Source organism: Brassica napus, unplaced genomic scaffold (genome assembly GCF_020379485.1).
Source record: "Brassica napus cultivar Da-Ae unplaced genomic scaffold, Da-Ae ScsIHWf_1817;HRSCAF=2453, whole genome shotgun sequence".
Lineage (NCBI taxonomy): Eukaryota > Viridiplantae > Streptophyta > Magnoliopsida > Brassicales > Brassicaceae > Brassica > Brassica napus.
This window is the reverse complement of record NW_026015233.1, coordinates 648,905-667,965: the sequence shown is the minus strand read 5'-3', so window position 1 is coordinate 667,965 and position 19,061 is coordinate 648,905. Positions and strand designations below refer to the sequence as shown.

At 46.4% G+C, this 19,061-nt stretch overlaps 40 non-coding genes and 1 pseudogene across 40 annotated transcripts; all 41 read left to right on the top strand.

Moving 5' to 3' along the window:
- The first annotated feature begins 248 nt into the window (after nt 1–248).
- Nucleotides 249–365, top strand: LOC125599171. Its single transcript, XR_007333001.1, has one exon. It is a non-coding gene; the product is annotated as a 5S ribosomal RNA (ribosomal RNA).
- Nucleotides 366–1,087: 722 nt separating this feature from the next.
- LOC125599088 lies at nt 1,088–1,206 on the top strand. Its single transcript, XR_007332921.1, has one exon. It is a non-coding gene; the product is annotated as a 5S ribosomal RNA (ribosomal RNA).
- A 374-nt stretch (nt 1,207–1,580) lies between these two features.
- On the top strand, nt 1,581–1,699 carry LOC125599207. Its single transcript, XR_007333029.1, has one exon. It is a non-coding gene; the product is annotated as a 5S ribosomal RNA (ribosomal RNA).
- Nucleotides 1,700–2,074: 375 nt separating this feature from the next.
- Nucleotides 2,075–2,193, top strand: LOC125599206. Its single transcript, XR_007333028.1, has one exon. It is a non-coding gene; the product is annotated as a 5S ribosomal RNA (ribosomal RNA).
- Nucleotides 2,194–2,570: 377 nt separating this feature from the next.
- Nucleotides 2,571–2,689, top strand: LOC125599205. The gene has a single exon (XR_007333027.1). It is a non-coding gene; the product is annotated as a 5S ribosomal RNA (ribosomal RNA).
- Nucleotides 2,690–3,065: 376 nt separating this feature from the next.
- LOC125599204 lies at nt 3,066–3,184 on the top strand. The gene has a single exon (XR_007333026.1). It is a non-coding gene; the product is annotated as a 5S ribosomal RNA (ribosomal RNA).
- Nucleotides 3,185–3,564: 380 nt separating this feature from the next.
- On the top strand, nt 3,565–3,685 carry LOC125599146. Its single transcript, XR_007332978.1, has one exon. It is a non-coding gene; the product is annotated as a 5S ribosomal RNA (ribosomal RNA).
- A 377-nt stretch (nt 3,686–4,062) lies between these two features.
- LOC125599139 lies at nt 4,063–4,180 on the top strand. Its single transcript, XR_007332971.1, has one exon. It is a non-coding gene; the product is annotated as a 5S ribosomal RNA (ribosomal RNA).
- Nucleotides 4,181–4,557: 377 nt separating this feature from the next.
- Nucleotides 4,558–4,676, top strand: LOC125599203. The gene has a single exon (XR_007333025.1). It is a non-coding gene; the product is annotated as a 5S ribosomal RNA (ribosomal RNA).
- Nucleotides 4,677–5,053: 377 nt separating this feature from the next.
- On the top strand, nt 5,054–5,172 carry LOC125599202. Its single transcript, XR_007333024.1, has one exon. It is a non-coding gene; the product is annotated as a 5S ribosomal RNA (ribosomal RNA).
- A 378-nt stretch (nt 5,173–5,550) lies between these two features.
- Nucleotides 5,551–5,669, top strand: LOC125599197. The gene has a single exon (XR_007333019.1). It is a non-coding gene; the product is annotated as a 5S ribosomal RNA (ribosomal RNA).
- A 375-nt stretch (nt 5,670–6,044) lies between these two features.
- On the top strand, nt 6,045–6,163 carry LOC125599196. The gene has a single exon (XR_007333018.1). It is a non-coding gene; the product is annotated as a 5S ribosomal RNA (ribosomal RNA).
- Nucleotides 6,164–6,539: 376 nt separating this feature from the next.
- On the top strand, nt 6,540–6,658 carry LOC125599071. Its single transcript, XR_007332905.1, has one exon. It is a non-coding gene; the product is annotated as a 5S ribosomal RNA (ribosomal RNA).
- A 376-nt stretch (nt 6,659–7,034) lies between these two features.
- Nucleotides 7,035–7,153, top strand: LOC125599187. Its single transcript, XR_007333009.1, has one exon. It is a non-coding gene; the product is annotated as a 5S ribosomal RNA (ribosomal RNA).
- Nucleotides 7,154–7,530: 377 nt separating this feature from the next.
- Nucleotides 7,531–7,649, top strand: LOC125599178. Its single transcript, XR_007333006.1, has one exon. It is a non-coding gene; the product is annotated as a 5S ribosomal RNA (ribosomal RNA).
- A 375-nt stretch (nt 7,650–8,024) lies between these two features.
- LOC125599167 lies at nt 8,025–8,143 on the top strand. The gene has a single exon (XR_007332997.1). It is a non-coding gene; the product is annotated as a 5S ribosomal RNA (ribosomal RNA).
- Nucleotides 8,144–8,524: 381 nt separating this feature from the next.
- On the top strand, nt 8,525–8,643 carry LOC125599070. Its single transcript, XR_007332904.1, has one exon. It is a non-coding gene; the product is annotated as a 5S ribosomal RNA (ribosomal RNA).
- A 376-nt stretch (nt 8,644–9,019) lies between these two features.
- LOC125599069 lies at nt 9,020–9,138 on the top strand. The gene has a single exon (XR_007332903.1). It is a non-coding gene; the product is annotated as a 5S ribosomal RNA (ribosomal RNA).
- Nucleotides 9,139–9,513: 375 nt separating this feature from the next.
- Nucleotides 9,514–9,632, top strand: LOC125599137. Its single transcript, XR_007332969.1, has one exon. It is a non-coding gene; the product is annotated as a 5S ribosomal RNA (ribosomal RNA).
- Nucleotides 9,633–10,009: 377 nt separating this feature from the next.
- LOC125599068 lies at nt 10,010–10,128 on the top strand. The gene has a single exon (XR_007332902.1). It is a non-coding gene; the product is annotated as a 5S ribosomal RNA (ribosomal RNA).
- Nucleotides 10,129–10,329: 201 nt separating this feature from the next.
- On the top strand, nt 10,330–10,448 carry LOC125599067. Its single transcript, XR_007332901.1, has one exon. It is a non-coding gene; the product is annotated as a 5S ribosomal RNA (ribosomal RNA).
- A 376-nt stretch (nt 10,449–10,824) lies between these two features.
- On the top strand, nt 10,825–10,943 carry LOC125599066. Its single transcript, XR_007332900.1, has one exon. It is a non-coding gene; the product is annotated as a 5S ribosomal RNA (ribosomal RNA).
- Nucleotides 10,944–11,321: 378 nt separating this feature from the next.
- Nucleotides 11,322–11,440, top strand: LOC125599170. The gene has a single exon (XR_007333000.1). It is a non-coding gene; the product is annotated as a 5S ribosomal RNA (ribosomal RNA).
- A 378-nt stretch (nt 11,441–11,818) lies between these two features.
- Nucleotides 11,819–11,937, top strand: LOC125599065. Its single transcript, XR_007332899.1, has one exon. It is a non-coding gene; the product is annotated as a 5S ribosomal RNA (ribosomal RNA).
- Nucleotides 11,938–12,314: 377 nt separating this feature from the next.
- On the top strand, nt 12,315–12,433 carry LOC125599064. Its single transcript, XR_007332898.1, has one exon. It is a non-coding gene; the product is annotated as a 5S ribosomal RNA (ribosomal RNA).
- Nucleotides 12,434–12,633: 200 nt separating this feature from the next.
- Nucleotides 12,634–12,752, top strand: LOC125599087. Its single transcript, XR_007332920.1, has one exon. It is a non-coding gene; the product is annotated as a 5S ribosomal RNA (ribosomal RNA).
- Nucleotides 12,753–13,132: 380 nt separating this feature from the next.
- LOC125599062 lies at nt 13,133–13,251 on the top strand. Its single transcript, XR_007332896.1, has one exon. It is a non-coding gene; the product is annotated as a 5S ribosomal RNA (ribosomal RNA).
- A 200-nt stretch (nt 13,252–13,451) lies between these two features.
- On the top strand, nt 13,452–13,570 carry LOC125599061. Its single transcript, XR_007332895.1, has one exon. It is a non-coding gene; the product is annotated as a 5S ribosomal RNA (ribosomal RNA).
- A 377-nt stretch (nt 13,571–13,947) lies between these two features.
- Nucleotides 13,948–14,066, top strand: LOC125599110. Its single transcript, XR_007332943.1, has one exon. It is a non-coding gene; the product is annotated as a 5S ribosomal RNA (ribosomal RNA).
- Nucleotides 14,067–14,265: 199 nt separating this feature from the next.
- Nucleotides 14,266–14,384, top strand: LOC125599092. The gene has a single exon (XR_007332925.1). It is a non-coding gene; the product is annotated as a 5S ribosomal RNA (ribosomal RNA).
- A 379-nt stretch (nt 14,385–14,763) lies between these two features.
- Nucleotides 14,764–14,882, top strand: LOC125599161. Its single transcript, XR_007332991.1, has one exon. It is a non-coding gene; the product is annotated as a 5S ribosomal RNA (ribosomal RNA).
- Nucleotides 14,883–15,081: 199 nt separating this feature from the next.
- On the top strand, nt 15,082–15,200 carry LOC125599085. Its single transcript, XR_007332918.1, has one exon. It is a non-coding gene; the product is annotated as a 5S ribosomal RNA (ribosomal RNA).
- A 380-nt stretch (nt 15,201–15,580) lies between these two features.
- On the top strand, nt 15,581–15,699 carry LOC125599060. Its single transcript, XR_007332894.1, has one exon. It is a non-coding gene; the product is annotated as a 5S ribosomal RNA (ribosomal RNA).
- A 199-nt stretch (nt 15,700–15,898) lies between these two features.
- Nucleotides 15,899–16,017, top strand: LOC125599059. Its single transcript, XR_007332893.1, has one exon. It is a non-coding gene; the product is annotated as a 5S ribosomal RNA (ribosomal RNA).
- Nucleotides 16,018–16,395: 378 nt separating this feature from the next.
- On the top strand, nt 16,396–16,514 carry LOC125599058. The gene has a single exon (XR_007332892.1). It is a non-coding gene; the product is annotated as a 5S ribosomal RNA (ribosomal RNA).
- Nucleotides 16,515–16,713: 199 nt separating this feature from the next.
- LOC125599084 lies at nt 16,714–16,832 on the top strand. Its single transcript, XR_007332917.1, has one exon. It is a non-coding gene; the product is annotated as a 5S ribosomal RNA (ribosomal RNA).
- A 380-nt stretch (nt 16,833–17,212) lies between these two features.
- On the top strand, nt 17,213–17,331 carry LOC125599156. Its single transcript, XR_007332987.1, has one exon. It is a non-coding gene; the product is annotated as a 5S ribosomal RNA (ribosomal RNA).
- Nucleotides 17,332–17,530: 199 nt separating this feature from the next.
- On the top strand, nt 17,531–17,649 carry LOC125599057. Its single transcript, XR_007332891.1, has one exon. It is a non-coding gene; the product is annotated as a 5S ribosomal RNA (ribosomal RNA).
- Nucleotides 17,650–18,025: 376 nt separating this feature from the next.
- On the top strand, nt 18,026–18,144 carry LOC125599108. Its single transcript, XR_007332941.1, has one exon. It is a non-coding gene; the product is annotated as a 5S ribosomal RNA (ribosomal RNA).
- A 199-nt stretch (nt 18,145–18,343) lies between these two features.
- Nucleotides 18,344–18,463, top strand: LOC125599181 (annotated as a pseudogene).
- Nucleotides 18,464–18,831: 368 nt separating this feature from the next.
- Nucleotides 18,832–18,950, top strand: LOC125599056. The gene has a single exon (XR_007332890.1). It is a non-coding gene; the product is annotated as a 5S ribosomal RNA (ribosomal RNA).
- Nucleotides 18,951–19,061: the final 111 nt, after the last annotated feature.

Sequence of the window (19,061 nt, the reverse complement as noted above, 5' to 3'; positions counted from 1 at the left end):
GGTGACTTTCCCGGGCAAAGTCCTCGTTGTTGACACCTCCTTTTTATTTTTTAAAAATTTTTTTTTACCCTAAAAAAGATCGAAAGCGGATTCTCAAGGTTGTTTTTGATGCTTTCTTAACGCCGTTAACCTCGATGCACTTTTTCGCTCGAAACAAAACGGCAAGAAAATCATGTGCGCCCCACGGGTCTTACACTTGGATTGGCCGCGAAAAGGATATATAGAAACACGAGGCGTGATGTACTGACGGGTGCGATCATACCAGCACTAATGCACGGATCCCATCCGAACTCCGCAGTTAAGCGTGCTTGGGCGAGAGTATACTAGGATGGGTGACCTCCCGGGAAGTCCTCGTGTTGCACCCCTTTTTATTTTTTAATTTTTTTTAGCCTAAAACGAGTCTAAATTTGAAAACTCCTAAACTTTTGAAACCGTGAGGAACTACGTTCGCCCATAGCACCATTTCGGAAAGCCCCAGAAACCCATAATGGGCGTGATAGGGGGCGCAATTTTCCGGGCTCAAATTCAGCCGTTTTGACCCTCAAACGGGCTGCGGAAAAGTTATGGCACGTAAAAAAGATCGAAAGCGGATTCTCAAGGTGTTTTTGATGCTTTCTTAACGCCGTTAACCTCGATGCACTTTTTCGCTCGACACAAAACGGCAGAAAATCATGTGCGCCCCACGGTCTTACACTTGGATTGGCAGCGAAAGGATATATAGAAACGAGAGTGATGTACTGACGGGTGCGATCATACCAGCACTAATGCACCGGATCCCATCAGAACTCCGCAGTAAGCGTGCTGGGCGAGAGTAGGAGGTGACCTGGGAGGTGGCAGATAGTACTACGGATGGGTGACCTCCCGGGGAAGTCCTCGTGTTGCACCCCTTTTTATTTTTTAATTTTTTTCTTTACCCTAAAAAAGATCGAAAGCGGATTCTCAAGGTGTTTTTGATGCTTTCTTAACGCCGTTAACCTCAATGCACTTTTTCGCTCGAAACAAACGGCAAGAAAATCATGTGGGCCCCACGGCTTACACTTGGATTGGCCGGGAAAAGGATATATAGAAACGAGAGTGATGTACTGACGGGTGCGATCATACCAGCACTAATGCACTGGATCCCATCAGAACTCCGCAGTTAAGCGTGCTTGGGCGAGAGTAGTACTAGGATGGGTGACCTCCCGGGAAGTCCTCGTGTTGCACCCCTTTTATTTTTTAATTTTTTTTAGCTTAAAACGAGTTTAAACTTGGAAACCTCATAACTTTGAACCGTGAGGAACTACGTCGCCCATAGCACCATTTCGGAAAGCCCAGAAACCATAATGGGCGGTGAATAGGGGGCGCAATTTTCGGGCTCAAATTCAGCCGTTTTGACCCTCAAACGGGCTGCGGAAAGTTATGGCACGTAAAAAAGATCGAAAGCGGATTCTCAAGGTGTTTTTGATGCTTTCTTAACGCCGTTAACCTCGATGCACTTTTTCGTCGAAACAAAACGGCAAGAAAAAATCATGTGGGCCCCACGGCCTTACACTTGGATTGGCCGGGAAAAGGATATATAGAAACGAGAGTGATGTACTGACGGGTGCGATCATACCAGCACTAATGCACCGGATCCCATCAGAACTCCGCAGTTAAGCGTGCTTGGGCGAGAGTAGTACTAGGATGGGTGACCTCCCGGGAAGTCCTCGTGTTGCACCCCTTTTTATTTTTTAATTTTTTTTTAGCCTAAAACGAGTTTAAATTTGAAAACCTCATAACTTTTGAACCGTGAGGAACTACGTCGCCCATAGCACCATTTCGGAAAGCCCCAGAAACCATAATGGGCGGTGAATAGGGGGGCAATTTTTCGGGCTCAAATTCAGCCGTTTTGACCCTCAAACGGGCTGCGGAAAGTTATGGCACGTAAAAAAGATCGAAAGCGGATTCTCAAGGGGGTTTTGATGCTTTCTTAACGCCGTTAACCTCGATGCACTTTTTCGCTCGAAACAAACGGCAAGAAAAAATGTGGGCCCCACGGCCTTACACTTGGATTGGCCGGGAAAAGGATATATAGAAACGAGAGTGATGTACTGACGGGTGCGATCATACCAGCACTAATGCACCGGATCCCATCAGAACTCCGCAGTTAAGCGTGCTTGGGCGAGAGTAGTACTAGGATGGGTGACCTCCCGGGAAGTCCTCGTGTTGCACCCCTTTTTATTTTTTAATTTTTTTTAGCCTAAAACGAGTCTAAACTTGGAAACCTCATAACTTTTGAACCGTGAGGAACTACGTCGCCCATAGCACCATTTCGGAAAGCCCCAGAAACCATAATGGGCGGTGAATAGGGGGCGCAATTTTTCGGGCTCAAATTCAGCCGTTTTGACCCTCAAACGGGCTGCGGAAAGTTATGGCACGTAAAAAAGATCGAAAGCGGATTCTCAAGGTGTTTTTGATGCTTTCTTAACGCCGTTAACCTCGATGCACTTTTTCGCTCGAAACAAAACGGCAAGAAAATCATGTGGGCCCCACGGCCTTACACTTGGATTGGCCGGGAAAAGGATATATAGAAACGAGAGTGATGTACTGACGGGTGCGATCATACCAGCACTAATGCACCGGATCCCATCAGAACTCCGCAGTTAAGCGTGCTTGGGCGAGAGTAGTACTAGGATGGGTGACCTCCCGGGAAGTCCTCGTGTTGCACCCCTTTTTATTTTTTAATTTTTTTTTCCTAAAACGAGTTTAAACTTGGAAACCTCATAACTTTTGAACCGTGAGGAACTACGTCGCCCATAGCACCATTTCGGAAAGCCCCAGAAACCATAATGGGCGGTGAATAGGGGGCGCAATTTTTCGGGCTCAAATTCAGCCGTTTTGACCCTCAAACGGGCTGCGGAAAGTTATGGCACGTAAAAAAGATCGAAAGCGGATTCTCAAGGTGTTTTTGATGCTTTCTTAACGCCGTTAACCTCGATGCACTTTTTCGCTCGAAACAAAACGGCAAGAAAATCATGTGGGCCCCACGGCCTTACACTTGGATTGGCCGGGAAAAGGATATATAGAAACGAGAGTGATGTACTGACGGGTGCGATCATACCAGCACTAATGCACCGGATCCCATCAGAACTCCGCAGTTAAGCGTGCTTGGGCGAGAGTAGTACTAGGATGGGTGACCTCCCGGGAAGTCCTCGTGTTGCACCCCTTTTTATTTTTTAATTTTTTTTAGCCTAAAACGAGTTTAAACTTGGAAAACCTCATAACTTTTGAACCGTGAGGAACTACGTCGCCCATAGCACCATTTCGGAAAGCCCCAGAAACCATAATGGGGCGGTGAATAGGGGGCGCAATTTTCGGGCTCAAATTCAGCCGTTTTGACCCTCAAACGGGCTGCGGAAAGTTATGGCACGTAAAAAAGATCGAAAGCGGATTCTCAAGGTGTTTTTGATGCTTTCTTAACGCCGTTAACCTCGATGCACTTTTTCGCTCGAAACAAAACGGCAAGAAAAATCATGTGGGCCCCACGGCCTTACACTTGGATTGGCCGGGGAAAAGGATATATAGAAACGAGAGTGATGTACTGACGGGTGCGATCATACCAGCACTAATGCACCGGATCCCATCAGAACTCCGCAGTTAAGCGTGCTTGGGGGCGAGAGTAGTACTAGGATGGGTGACCTCCCGGGAAGTCCTCGTGTTGCACCCCTTTTTATTTTTAATTTTTTTTTAGCCTAAAACGAGTTTAAACTTGGAAACCTCATAACTTTTGAACCGTGAGGAACTACGTCGCCCATAGCACCATTTCGGAAAGCCCCAGAAACCATAATGGGCGGTGAATAGGGGGCGCAATTTTTCGGGCTCAAATTCAGCCGTTTTGACCCTCAAACGGGCTGCGGAAAGTTATGGCACGTAAAAAAGATCGAAAGCGGATTCTCAAGGTGTTTTTGATGCTTTCTTAACGCCGTTAACCTCGATGCACTTTTTCGCTCGAAACAAAACGGCAAGAAAATCATGTGGGCCCCACGGCCTTACACTTGGATTGGCCGGGAAAAGGATATATAGAAACGAGAGTGATGTACTGACGGGTGCGATCATACCAGCACTAATGCACCGGATCCCATCAGAACTCCGCAGTTAAGCGTGCTTGGGCGAGAGTAGTACTAGGATGGGTGACCTCCGGGAAGTCCTCGTGTTGCACCCCTTTTAATTTTTTAATTTTTTTTAGCCTAAAACGAGTCTAAACTTGAAAACCTCATAACTTTTGAACCGTGAGGAACTACGTCGCCCATAGCACCATTTCGGAAAGCCCCAGAAACCATAATGGGCGGTGAATAGGGGGCGCAATTTTTCGGGCTCAAATTCAGCCGTTTTGACCCTCAAACGGGCTGCGGAAAGTTATGGCACGTAAAAAAGATCGAAAGCGGATTCTCAAGGTGTTTTTGATGCTTTCTTAACGCCGTTAACCTCGATGCACTTTTTCGCTCGAAACAAAACGGCAAGAAAATCATGTGGGCCCCACGGCCTTACACTTGGATTGGCCGGGAAAAGGATATATAGAAACGAGAGTGATGTACTGACGGGTGCGATCATACCAGCACTAATGCACCGGATCCCATCAGAACTCCGCAGTTAAGCGTGCTTGGGCGAGAGTAGTACTAGGATGGGTGACCTCCCGGGAAGTCCTCGTGTTGCACCCCTTTTAATTTTTTAATTTTTTTTAGCCTAAAACGAGTTTAAACTTGGAAACCTCATAACTTTTGAACCGTGAGGAACTACGTCGCCCATAGCACCATTTCGGAAAGCCCCAGAAACCATAATGGGCGGTGAATAGGGGGCGCAATTTTTCGGGCTCAAATTCAGCCGTTTTGACCCTCAAACGGGCTGCGGAAAGTTATGGCACGTAAAAAAGATCGAAAGCGGATTCTCAAGGTGTTTTTGATGCTTTCTTAACGCCGTTAACCTCGATGCACTTTTTCGCTCGAAACAAAACGGCAAGAAAATCATGTGGGCCCCACGGCCTTACACTTGGATTGGCCGGAAAAAGGATATATAGAAACGAGAGTGATGTACTGACGGGTGCGATCATACCAGCACTAATGCACCGGATCCCATCAGAACTCCGCAGTTAAGCGTGCTTGGGCGAGAGTAGTACTAGGATGGGTGACCTCCCGGGAAGTCCTCGTGTTGCACCCCTTTTTATTTTTTAATTTTTTTTTACCTTAAAACGAGTCTAAACTTGGAAACCTCATAACTTTTGAACCGTGAGGAACTACGTCGCCCATAGCACCATTTCGGAAAGCCCCAGAAACCATAATGGGCGGTGAATAGGGGGCGCAATTTTTCGGGCTCAAATTCAGCCGTTTTGACCCTCAAACGGGCTGCGGAAAGTTATGGCACGTAAAAAAGATCGAAAGCGGATTCTCAAGGTGTTTTTGATGCTTTCTTAACGCCGTTAACCTCGATGCACTTTTTCGCTCGAAACAAAACGGCAAGAAAATCATGTGGGCCCCACGGCCTTACACTTGGATTGGCCGGGAAAAGGATATATAGAAACGAGAGTGATGTACTGACGGGTGCGATCATACCAGCACTAATGCACCGGATCCCATCAGAACTCCGCAGTTAAGCGTGCTTGGGCGAGAGTAGTACTAGGATGGGTGACCTCCCGGGAAGTCCTCGTGTTGCACCCCTTTTTTTTTTTAATTTTTTTTAGCCTAAAACGAGTTTAAACTTGGAAACCTCATAACTTTTGAACCGTGAGGAACTACGTCGCCCATAGCACCATTTCGGAAAGCCCCAGAAACCATAATGGGCGGTGAATAGGGGGCGCAATTTTTCGGGCTCAAATTCAGCCGTTTGACCCTCAAACGGGCTGCGGAAAGTTATGGCACGTAAAAAAGATCGAAAGCGGATTCTCAAGGTGTTTTTGATGCTTTCTTAACGCCGTTAACCTCGATGCACTTTTTCGCTCGAAACAAAACGGCAAGAAAATCATGTGGGCCCCACGGCCTTACACTTGGATTGGCCGGGAAAAGGATATATAGAAACGAGAGTGATGTACTGACGGGTGCGATCATACCAGCACTAATGCACCGGATCCCATCAGAACTCCGCAGTTAAGCGTGCTTGGGCGAGAGTAGTACTAGGATGGGTGACCTCCCGGGAAGTCCTCGTGTTGCACCCCTTTTTATTTTTTAATTTTTTTAGCCTAAAACGAGTTTAAACTTGAAAACCTCATAACTTTTGAACCGTGAGGAACTACGTCGCCCATAGCACCATTTCGGAAAGCCCCAGAAACCATAATGGGCGGTGAATAGGGGGCGCAATTTTTCGGGCTCAAATTCAGCCGTTTTGACCCTCAAACGGGCTGCGGAAAGTTATGGCACGTAAAAAAGATCGAAAGCGGATTCTCAAGGTGTTTTTGATGCTTTCTTAACGCCGTTAACCTCGATGCACTTTTTCGCTCGAAACAAAACGGCAAGAAAATCATGTGGGCCCCACGGCCTTACACTTGGATTGGCCGGGAAAAGGATATATAGAAACGAGAGTGATGTACTGACGGGTGCGATCATACCAGCACTAATGCACCGGATCCCATCAGAACTCCGCAGCTAAGCGTGCTTGGGCGAGAGTAGTACTAGGATGGGTGACCTCCCGGGAAGTCCTCGTGTTGCACCCCTTTTATTTTTTAATTTTATTTTCCCTAAAACGAGTTTAAACTTGGAAACCTCATAACTTTTGAACCGTGAGGAACTACGTCGCCCATAGCACCATTTCGGAAAGCCCCAGAAACCATAATGGGCGGTGAATAGGGGGCGCAATTTTTCGGGCTCAAATTCAGCCGTTTTGACCCTCAAACGGGCTGCGGAAAGTTATGGCACGTAAAAAAGATCGAAAGCGGATTCTCAAGGTGTTTTTGATGCTTTCTTAACGCCGTTAACCTCGATGCACTTTTTCGCTCGAAACAAAACGGCAAGAAAATCATGTGGGCCCCACGGCCTTACACTTGGATTGGCCGGGAAAATGATATATAGAAACGAGAGTGATGTACTGACGGGTGCGATCATACCAGCACTAATGCACCGGATCCCATCAGAACTCCGCAGTTAAGCGTGCTTGGGCGAGAGTAGTACTAGGATGGGTGACCTCCCGGGAAGTCCTCGTGTTGCACCCCTTTTTATTTTTTAATTTTTTTTAGCCTAAAACGAGTTTAAACTTGAAAACCTCATAACTTTTGAACCGTGAGGAACTACGTCGCCCATAGCACCATTTCGGAAAGCCCCAGAAACCATAATGGGCGGTGAATAGGGGGCGCAATTTTTCGGGCTCAAATTCAGCCGTTTTGACCCTCAAACGGGCTGCGGAAAGTTATGGCACGTAAAAAAGATCGAAAGCGGATTCTCAAGGTGTTTTTGATGCTTTCTTAACGCCGTTAACCTCGATGCACTTTTTCGCTCGAAACAAAACGGCAAGAAAATCATGTGGGCCCCACGGCCTTACACTTGGATTGGCCGGGAAAAGGATATATAGAAACGAGAGTGATGTACTGACGGGTGCGATCATACCAGCACTAATGCACCGGATCCCATCAGAACTCCGCAGTTAAGCGTGCTTGGGCGAGAGTAGTACTAGGATGGGTGACCTCCCGGGAAGTCCTCGTGTTGCACCCCTTTTTATTTTTTAATTTTTTAGCCTAAAACGAGTCTAAACTTGGAAACCTCATAACTTTTGAACCGTGAGGAACTACGTCGCCCATAGCACCATTTCGGAAAGCCCCAGAAACCATAATGGGCGGTGAATAGGGGGCGCAATTTTTCGGGCTCAAATTCAGCCGTTTTGACCCTCAAACGGGCTGCGGAAAGTTATGGCACGTAAAAAAGATCGAAAGCGGATTCTCAAGGTGTTTTTGATGCTTTCTTAACGCCGTTAACCTCGATGCACTTTTTCGCTCGAAACAAAACGGCAAGAAAATCATGTGGGCCCCACGGCCTTACACTTGGATTGGCCGGAAAAAGGATATATAGAAACGAGAGTGATGTACTGACGGGTGCGATCATACCAGCACTAATGCACCGGATCCCATCAGAACTCCGCAGTTAAGCGTGCTTGGGCGAGAGTAGTACTAGGATGGGTGACCTCCCGGGAAGTCCTCGTGTTGCACCCCTTTTTATTTTTAATTTTTTTTTTCCTAAAACGAGGTTTAAACTTGAAAACCTCATAACTTTTGAACCGTGAGGAACTACGTCGCCCATAGCACCATTTCGGAAAGCCCCAGAAACCATAATGGGCGGTGAATGAATAGGGGGCGCAATTTTTCGGGCTCAAATTCAGCCGTTTTGACCCTCAAACGGGCTGCGGAAAGTTATGGCACGTAAAAAAGATCGAAAGCGGATTCTCAAGGTGTTTTTGATGCTTTCTTAACGCCGTTAACCTCGATGCACTTTTTCGCTCGAAACAAAACGGCAAGAAAATCATGTGGGCCCCACGGTCTTACACTTGGATTGGCAGCGAAAAAGATATATAGAAACGAGAGTGATGTACTGACGGGTGCGATCATACCAGCACTAATGCACCGGATCCCATCAGAACTCCGCAGCTAAGCGTGCTTGGGCGAGAGTAGTACTAGGATGGGTGACCTCCCGGGAAGTCCTCGTGTTGCACCCCTTTTAATTTTTTAATTTTTTTTAGCCTAAAACGAGTCTAAATTTGAAAACCTCATAACTTTTGAACCATGAGGAACTACGTCGCCCATAGCACCATTTCGGAAAGCCCCAGAAACCATAATGGGCGGTGAATAGGGGGCGCAATTTTTCGGGCTCAAATTCAGCCGTTTTGACCCTCAAACGGGCTGCGGAAAGTTATGGCACGTAAAAAAGATCGAAAGCGGATTCTCAAGGTGTTTTTGATGCTTTCTTAACACCGTTAACCTCGATGCACTTTTTCGCTCGAAACAAAACGGCAAGAAAATCATGTGGGCCCCACGGCCTTACACTTGGATTGGCAGCAAAAGGATATATAGAAACGAGAGTGATGTACTGACGGGTGCGATCATACCAGCACTAATGCACCGGATCCCATCAGAACTCCGCAGCTAAGCGTGCTTGGGCGAGAGTAGTACTAGGATGGGTGACCTCCCGGGAAGTCCTCGTGTTGCACCCCTTTTTATTTTTTAATTTTTTTTAGCCTAAAACGAGCTAAATTTGAAAACCTCATAATTTTGAACCATGAGGAACTACGTCGCCCATAGCACCATTTCGGAAAGCCCCAGAAACCATAATGGGCGGTGAATAGGGGGCGCAATTTTTCGGGCTCAAATTCAGCCGTTTTGACCCTCAAACGGGCTGCGGAAAGTTATGGCACGTAAAAAAGATCGAAAGCGGATTCTCTAGGTGTTTTTGATGCTTTCTTAACACCGTTAACCTCGATGCACTTTTTCGCTCGAAACAAAACGGCAAGAAAATCATATGCGCCCCACGGTCTTACACTTGGATTGGCAGCGAAAAGGATATATAGAAACGAGAGTGATGTACTGACGGGTGCGATCATACCAGCACTAATGCACCGGATCCCATCAGAACTCCGCAGCTAAGCATGCTTGGGCGAGAGTAGTACTAGGATGGGTGACCTCCCGGGAAGTTCTCGTGTTGCACTCCTTTTAATTTTTTAATTTTTTTTAGCCTAAAACGAGTCTAAATTTGAAAACCTCATAACTTTTGAACCATGAGGAACTACATCGCCCTTAGCACCATTTCGGAAAGCCCCAGAAACCATAATGGGCAGTGAATAGGGGGCGCAATTTTTCGGGCTCAAATTCAGCCGTTTTGACCCTCAAACGGGCTGCAGAAAGTTATGGCACGTAAAAAAGATCGAAAGGGGATTCTCAATGTGTTTTTGATGCTTTCTTAACGCCGTTAACCTCGATGCACTTTTTCGCTCGAAACAAAACGGCAAGAAAATCATGTGGGCCCCACGGCCTTACACTTGGATTGGCCGGGAAAAGGATATATAGAAACGAGAGTGATGTACTGACGGGTGCGATCATACCAGCACTAATGCACCGGATCCCATCAGAACTCCGCAGCTAAGCGTGCTTGGGCGAGAGTAGTACTAGGATGGGTGACCTCCCGGGAAGTCCTCGTGTTGCACCCCTTTTTATTTTTTAATTTTTTTTTTACCCTAAAAAAAGATCGAAAGCGGATTCTCAAGGTGTTTTTGATGCTTTCTTAACGCCGTTAACCTCAATGCACTTTTTCGCTCGAAACAAAACGGCAAGAAAATCATGTGCGCCCCACGGTCTTACACTTGGATTGGCAGCAAAAGGATATATAGAAACGAGAGTGATGTACTGACGGGTGCGATCATACCAGCACTAATGCACCGGATCCCATCAGAACTCCGCAGCTAAGCGTGCTTGGGCGAGAGTAGTACTAGGATGGGTGACCTCCCGGGAAGTCCTCGTGTTGCACCCCTTTTATTTTTTAATTTTTTTTTAGCCTAAAACGAGTCTAAATTTGAAAACCTCATAACTTTTGAACCATGAGGAACTACATCGCCCATAGCACCATTTCGGAAAGCCCCAGAAACCATAATGGGCGGTGAATAGGGGGCGCAATTTTTCGGGCTCAAATTCAGCCGTTTTGACCCTCAAACGGGCTGCGGAAAGTTATGGCACGTAAAAAAGATCGAAAGCGGATTCTCAAGGTGTTTTTGATGCTTTCTTAACGCCGTTAACCTCGATGCACTTTTTCGCTCGAAACAAAACGGCAAGAAAATCATGTGCGCCCCACGGTCTTACACTTGGATTGGCAGCAAAAGGATATATAGAAACGAGAGTGATGTACTGACGGGTGCGATCATACCAGCACTAATGCACCGGATCCCATCAGAACTCCGCAGCTAAGCGTGCTTGGGCGAGAGTAGTACTAGGATGGGTGACCTCCCGGGAAGTCCTCGTGTTGCACCCCTTTTAATTTTTTAATTTTTTTTTAGCCTAAAACGAGTCTAAATTTGAAAACCTCATAACTTTTGAACCATGAGGAACTACATCGCCCATAGCACCATTTCGGAAAGCCCCAGAAACCATAATGGGCGGTGAATAGGGGGCGCAATTTTTCGGGCTCAAATTCAGCCGTTTTGACCCTCAAACGGGCTGCGGAAAGTTATGGCACGTAAAAAAGATCGAAAGCGGATTCTCAAGGTGTTTTTGATGCTTTCTTAACACCGTTAACCTAGATGCACTTTTTCGCTCGAAACAAAACGGCAAGAAAATCATGTGCGCCCCACGGTCTTACACTTGGATTGGCAGCAAAAAGGATATATAGAAACGAGAGTGATGTACTGACGGGTGCGATCATACCAGCACTAATGCACCGGATCCCATCAGAAGTCCGCAGCTAAGCATGCTTGGGCGAGAGTAGTACTAGGATGGGTGACCTCCCGGGAAGTCCTCGTGCTGCACCCCTTTTTATTTTTTAATTTATTTTTAGCCTAAAACGAGGCTAAATTTGAAAACCTCATAAATTTTGAACCATGAGGAACTACGTCGCCCATAGCACCATTTCGGAAAGCCCCAGAAACCATAATGGGCGGTGAATAGGGGGCGCAATTTTTCGGGCTCAAATTCAGCCGTTTTGACCCTCAAACGGGCTGCGGAAAGTTATGGCACGTAAAAAAGATCGAAAGCGGATTCTCTAGGTGTTTTTGATGCTTTCTTAACACCGTTAACCTCGATGCACTTTTTCGCTCGAAACAAAACGGCAAGAAAATCATATGCGCCCCACGGTCTTACACTTGGATTGGCAGCGAAAAGGATATATAGAAACGAGAGTGATGTACTGACGGGTGCGATCATACCAGCACTAATGCACCGGATCCCATCAGAACTCCGCAGCTAAGCGTGCTTGGGCGAGAGTAGTACTAGGATGGGTGACCTCCCGGGAAGTCCTCGTGTTGCACCCCTTTTAATTTTTTAATTTTTTTTAGCCTAAAACGAGTCTAAATTTGAAAACCTCATAACTTTTGAACCATGAGGAACTACATCGCCCATAGCACCATTTCGGAAAGCCCCAGAAACCATAATGGGCAGTGAATAGGGGGCGCAATTTTTCGGGCTCAAATTCAGCCGTTTTGACCCTCAAACGGGCTGCAGAAAGTTATGGCACGTAAAAAAGATCGAAAGGGGATTCTCAATGTGTTTTTGATGCTTTCTTAACGCCGTTAACCTCGATGCACTTTTTCGCTCGAAACAAAACGGCAAGAAAATCATGTGGGCCCCACGGCCTTACACTTGGATTGGCCGGGAAAAGGATATATAGAAACGAGAGTGATGTACTGACGGGTGCGATCATACCAGCACTAATGCACCGGATCCCATCAGAACTCCGCAGCTAAGCGTGCTTGGGCGAGAGTAGTACTAGGATGGGTGACCTCCCGGGAAGTCCTCGTGTTGCACCCCTTTTTATTTTTTAATTTTTTTTTACCCTAAAAAAGATCGAAAGCGGATTCTCAAGGTATTTTTGATGCTTTCTTAACGCCGTTAACCTCAATGCACTTTTTCGCTCGAAACAAAACGGCAAGAAAATCATGTGCGCCCCACGGTCTTACACTTGGATTGGCCGCGAAAAGGATATATAGAAACGAGAGTGATGTACTGACGGGTGCGATCATACCAGCACTAATGCACTGGATCCCATCAGAACTCCGCAGTTAAGCGTGCTTGGGCGAGAGTAGTACTAGGATGGGTGACCTCCCGGGAAGTCCTCGTGTTGCACCCCTTTTTATTTTTTAATTTTTTTTTAGCCTAAAACGAGTCTAAATTTGAAAACCTCATAACTTTTGAACCATGAGGAACTACGTCTCGCCCATAGCACCATTTCGGAAAGCCCCAGAAACCATAATGGGCGATGAAGAGGGGGCGCAATTTTCCGGGCTCAAATTCAGCCGTTTTGACCCTCAAACGGGCTGCGGAAAGTTATGGCACGTAAAAAAGATCGAAAGCGGATTCTCAAGGTGTTTTTGATGCTTTCTTAACGCCGTTAACCTCGATGCACTTTTTCGCTCGAAACAAAACGGCAAGAAAATCATGTGCGCCCCACGGTCTTACACTTGGATTGGCAGCGAAAAGGATATATAGAAACGAGAGTGATGTACTGACGGGTGCGATCATACCAGCACTAATGCACCGGATCCCATCAGAACTCCGCAGCTAAGCGTGCTTGGGCGAGAGTAGTACTAGGATGGGTGACCTCCCGGGAAGTCCTCGTGTTGCACCCCTTTTTATTTTTTAATTTTTTTTTTTACCCTAAAAAGATCGAAAGCGGATTCTCAAGGTGTTTTTGATGCTTCTTAACGCCGTTAACCTCAATGCACTTTTTCGCTCGAAACAAAACGGCAAGAAAATCATATGCGCCCCACGGTCTTACACTTGGATTGGCAGCGAAAAGGATATATAGAAACGAGAGTGATGTACTGACGGGTGCGATCATACCAGCACTAATGCACCGGATCCCATCAGAACTCCGCAGCTAAGCGTGCTTGGGCGAGAGTAGTACTAGGATGGGTGACCTCCCGGGAAGTCCTCGTGTTGCACCCCTTTTAATTTTTTAATTTTTTTTAGCCTAAAACGAGTCTAAATTTGAAAACCTCATAACTTTTGAACCATGAGGAACTACATCGCCCATAGCACCATTTCGGAAAGCCCCAGAAACCATAATGGGCCGGGAATAGGGGGCGTAATTTTTCGGGCTCAAATTCAGCCGTTTTGACCCTCAAACGGGCTGCGGAAAGTTATGGCACGTAAAAAAGATCGAAAGGGGATTCTCAATGTGTTTTTGATGCTTTCTTAACGCCGTTAACCTCGATGCACTTTTTCGCTCGAAACAAAACGGCAAGAAAATCATGTGGGCCCCACGGCCTTACACTTGGATTGGCCGGGAAAAGGATATATAGAAACGAGAGTGATGTACTGACGGGTGCGATCATACCAGCACTAATGCACCGGATCCCATCAGAACTCCGCAGCTAAGCGTGCTTGGGCGAGAGTAGTACTAGGATGGGTGACCTCCCGGGAAGTCCTCGTGTTGCAACCCTTTTTATTTTTTATTTTTTTTTACCCTAAAAAAGATCGAAAGCGGATTCTCAAGGTGTTTTTGATGCTTTCTTAACGCCGTTAACCTCAATGCACTTTTTCGCTCGAAACAAAACGGCAAGAAAATCATGTGCGCCCCACGGTCTTACACTTGGATTGGCCGCGAAAAGGATATATAGAAACGAGAGTGATGTACTGACGGGTGCGATCATACCAGCACTAATCCACTGGATCCCATCAGAACTCCACAGTTAAGCGTGCTTGGGCGAGAGTAGTACTAGGATGGGTGACCTCCCGGGAAGTCCTCGTGTTGCACCCCTTTTTATTTTTTAATTTTTTTTAGCCTAAAACGAGTCTAATTTTGAAAACCTCATAACTTTTGAACCATGAGGAACTACGTCTCGCCCATAGCACCATTTCGGAAAGCCCCAGAAACCATAATGGGCGATAAATAGGGGGCGCAATTTTCCGGGCTCAAATTCAGCCGTTTTGACCCTCAAACGGGCTGCGGAAAGTTATGGCACGTAAAAAAGATCGAAAGCGGATTCTCAAGGTGTTTTTGATGCTTTCTTAACGCCGTTAACCTCGATGCACTTTTTCGCTCGAAACAAAACGGCAAGAAAATCATGTGCGCCCCACGGTCTTACACTTGGATTGGCAGCGAAAAGGATATATAGAAACGAGAGTGATGTACTGACGGGTGCGATCATACCAGCACTAATGCACCGGATCCCATCAGAACTCCGCAGCTAAGCGTGCTTGGAAGAGAGTAGTACTAGGATGGGTGACCTCCCGGGAAGTCCTCGTGTTGCACCCCTTTTTATTTTTTAATTTTTTTTTACCCTAAAAAGATCGAAAGCGGATTCTCAAGGTGTTTTTGATGCTTTCTTAACGCCGTTAACCTCAATGCACTTTTTCGCTCGAAACAAAACGGCAAGAAAATCATATGCGCCCCACGGTCTTACACTTGGATTGGCCGCGAAAAGGATATATAGAAACGAGAGTGATGTACTGACGGGTGCGATCATACCAGCACTAATGCACTGGATCCCATCAGAACTCCGCAGTTAAGCGTGCTTGGGCGAGAGTAGTACTAGGATGGGTGACCTCCCGGGAAGTCCTCGTGTTGCACCCCTTTTTATTTTTTAATTTTTTTTTAGCCTAAAACGAGTCTAAATTTGAAAACCTCATAACTTTTGAACCATGAGGAACTACGTCTCGCCCATAGCACCATTTCGGAAAGCCCCAGAAACCATAATGGGCGATGAAGAGGGGGCGCAATTTTCCGGGCTCAAATTCAGCCGTTTTGACCCTCAAACGGGCTGCGGAAAGTTATGGCACGTAAAAAAGATCGAAAGCGGATTCTCAAGGTGTTTTTGATGCTTTCTTAACGCCGTTAACCTCGATGCACTTTTTCGCTCGAAACAAAACGGCAAGAAAATCATGTGCGCCCCACGGTCTTACACTTGGATTGGCAGCGAAAAGGATATATAGAAACGAGAGTGATGTACTGACGGGTGCGATCATACCAGCACTAATGCACCGGATCCCATCAGAACTCCGCAGCTAAGCGTGCTTGGGCGAGAGTAGTACTAGGATGGGTGACCTCCCGGGAAGTCCTCGTGTTGCACCCCTTTTATTTTTTAATTTTTTTTTTACCCTAAAAAGATCGAAAGCGGATTCTCAAGGTGTTTTTGATGCTTTCTTAACGCCGTTAACCTCAATGCACTTTTTCGCTCGAAACAAAACGGCAAGAAAATCATATGCGCCCCACGGTCTTACACTTGGATTGGCAGCGAAAAGGATATATAGAAACGAGAGTGATGTACTGACGGGTGCGATCATACCAGCACTAATGCACCGGATCCCATCAGAACTCCGCAGCTAAGCGTGCTTGGGCGAGAGTAGTACTAGGATGGGTGACCTCCCGGGAAGTCCTCGTGTTGCACCCCTTTTAATTTTTTAATTTTTTTTTAGCCTAAAACGAGTCTAAATTTGAAAACCTCATAACTTTTGAACCATGAGGAACTACATCGCCCATAGCACCATTTCGGAAAGCCCCAGAAACCATAATGGGCAGTGAATAGGGGGCGCAATTTTTCGGGCTCAAATTCAGCTGTTTTGACCCTCAAACGGGCTGCGGAAAGTTATGGCACGTAAAAAAGATCGAAAGCGGATTCTCAAGGTGTTTTTGATGCTTTCTTAACGCCGTTAACCTCGATGCACTTTTTCGCTCGAAACAAAACGGCAAGAAAATCATGTGCGCCCCACGGTCTTACACTTGGATTGGCAGCGAAAAGGATATATAGAAACGAGAGTGATGTACTGACGGGTGCGATCATACCAGCACTAATGCACCGGATCCCATCAGAACTCCGCAGCTAAGCGTGCTTGGGCGAGAGTAGTACTAGGATGGGTGACCTCCCGGGAAGTCCTCGTGTTGCACCCCTTTTTATTTTTTAATTTTTTTTTACCCTAAAAAGATCGAAAGCGGATTCTCAAGGTGTTTTTGATGCTTTCTTAACGCCGTTAACCTCAATGCACTTTTTCGCTCGAAACAAAACGGCAAGAAAATCATATGCGCCCCACGGTCTTACACTTGGATTGGCCGCGAAAAGGATATATAGAAACGAGAGTGATGTACTGACGGGTGCGATCATACCAGCACTAATGCACTGGATCCCATCAGAACTCCGCAGTTAAGCGTGCTTGGGCGAGAGTAGTACTAGGATGGGTGACCTCCCGGGAAGTCCTCGTGTTGCACCCCTTTTTATTTTTTAATTTTTTTCTAGCCTAAAACGAGTCTAAATTTGGAAACCTCATAACTTTTGAACCATGAGGAACTACGTCTCGCCCATAGCACCATTTCGGAAAGCCCCAGAAACCATAATGGGCGATGAAGAGGGGGCGCAATTTTCCGGGCTCAAATTCAGCCGTTTTGACCCTCAAACGGGCTGCGGAAAGTTATGGCACGTAAAAAAGATCGAAAGCGGATTCTCAAGGTGTTTTTGATGCTTTCTTAACGCCGTTAACCTCGATGCCCTTTTTCGCTCGAAACGAAACGGCAAGAAAATCATGTGCGCCCCACGGTCTTACACTTGGATTGGCAGCGAAAAGGATATATAGAAACGAGAGTGATGTACTGACGGGTGCGATCATACCAGCACTAATGTACCGGATCCCATCAGAACTCCGCAGCTAAGCGTGCTTTGGCGAGAGTAGTACTAGGATGGGTGACCTCCCGGGAAGTCCTCGTGTTGCACCCCTTTTTATTTTTTAATTTTTTTTTACCCTAAAAAGATCGAAAGCGGATTCTCAAGGTGTTTTTGATGCTTTCTTAACGCCGTTAACCTCAATGCACTTTTTCGCTCGAAACAAAACGGCAAGAAAATCATATGCGCCCCACGGTCTTACACTTGGATTGGCAGCGAAAAGGATATATAGAAACGAGAGTGATGTACTGACGGGTGCGATCATACCAGCACTAATGCACCGGATCCCATCAGAACTCCGCAGCTAAGCGTGCTTGGGCGAGAGTAGTACTAGGATGGGTGACCTCCCGGGAAGTCCTCGTGTTGCACCCCTTTTAATTTTTTAATTTTTTTTAGCCTAAAACGAGTCTAAATTTGAAAACCTCATAACTTTTGAACCATGAGGAACTACATCGCCCATAGCACCATTTCGGAAAGCCCCAGAAACCATAATGGGCAGTGAATAGGGGGCGTAATTTTTCGGGCTCAAATTTAGCCGTTTTGACCCTCAAACGGGCTGCGGAAAGTTATGGCACGTAAAAAAGATCGAAAGGGATTCTCAATGTGTTTTTGATGCTTTCTTAACGCCGTTAACCTCGATGCACTTTTTCGCTCGAAACAAAACGGCAAGAAAATCATGTGGGCCCCACGGCCTTACACTTGGATTGGCCGGGAAAAGGATATATAGAAACGAGAGTGATGTACTGACGGGTGCGATCATACCAGCACTAATGCACCGGATCCCATCAGAACTCCGCAGCTAAGCGTGCTTGGGCGAGAGTAGTACTAGGATGGGTGACCTCCCGGGAAGTCCTCGTGTTGCAACCCTTTTTATTTTTTAATTTTTTTTACCCTAAAAAAGATCGAAAGCGGATTCTCAAGGTGTTTTTGATGCTTTCTTAACGCCGTTAACCTCAATGCACTTTTTCGCTCGAAACAAAACGGCAAGAAAATCATGTGCGCCCCACGGTCTTACACTTGGATTGGCCGCGAAAAGGATATATAGAAACGAGAGTGATGTACTGACGGGTGCGATCATACCAGCACTAATGCACTGGATCCCATCAGAACTCCGCAGTTAAGCGTGCTTGGGCGAGAGTAGTACTAGGATGGGTGACCTCCCGGGAAGTCCTCCCCTTTTTATTTTTTAATTTTTTTTTACCCTAAAACGAGTTTAAACTTGGAAACCTCATAACTTTTGAACCGTGAGGAACTACGTCGCCCATAGCACCAATTCGGAAAGCCCCAGAAACCATAATGGGCGATGAATAGGGGGCGCAATTTTCCGGGCTCAAATTCAGCCGTTTTGACCCTCAAACGGGCTGCGGAAAGTTATGGCACGTAAAAAAGATCGAAAGCGGATTCTCAAGGTGTTTTTGATGCTTTCTTAACGCCGTTAACCTCGATGCACTTTTTCGCTCGAAACAAAACGGCAAGAAAATCATGTGCGCCCCACGGTCTTACCCTTGGATTGGCAGCGAAAAGGATATATAGAAACGAGAGTGATGTACTGACGGGTGCGATCATACCAGCACTAATGCACCGGATCCCATCAGAACTCCGCAGCTAAGCGTGCTTGGGCGAGAGTAGTACTAGGATGGGTGACCTCCCGGGAAGTCCTCGTGTTGCACCCCTTTTAATTTTTTAATTTTTTTTAGCCTAAAACGAGTCTAAATTTGAAAACCTCATAACTTTTGAACCATGAGGAACTACATCGCCCATAGCACCATTTCGGAAAGCCCCAG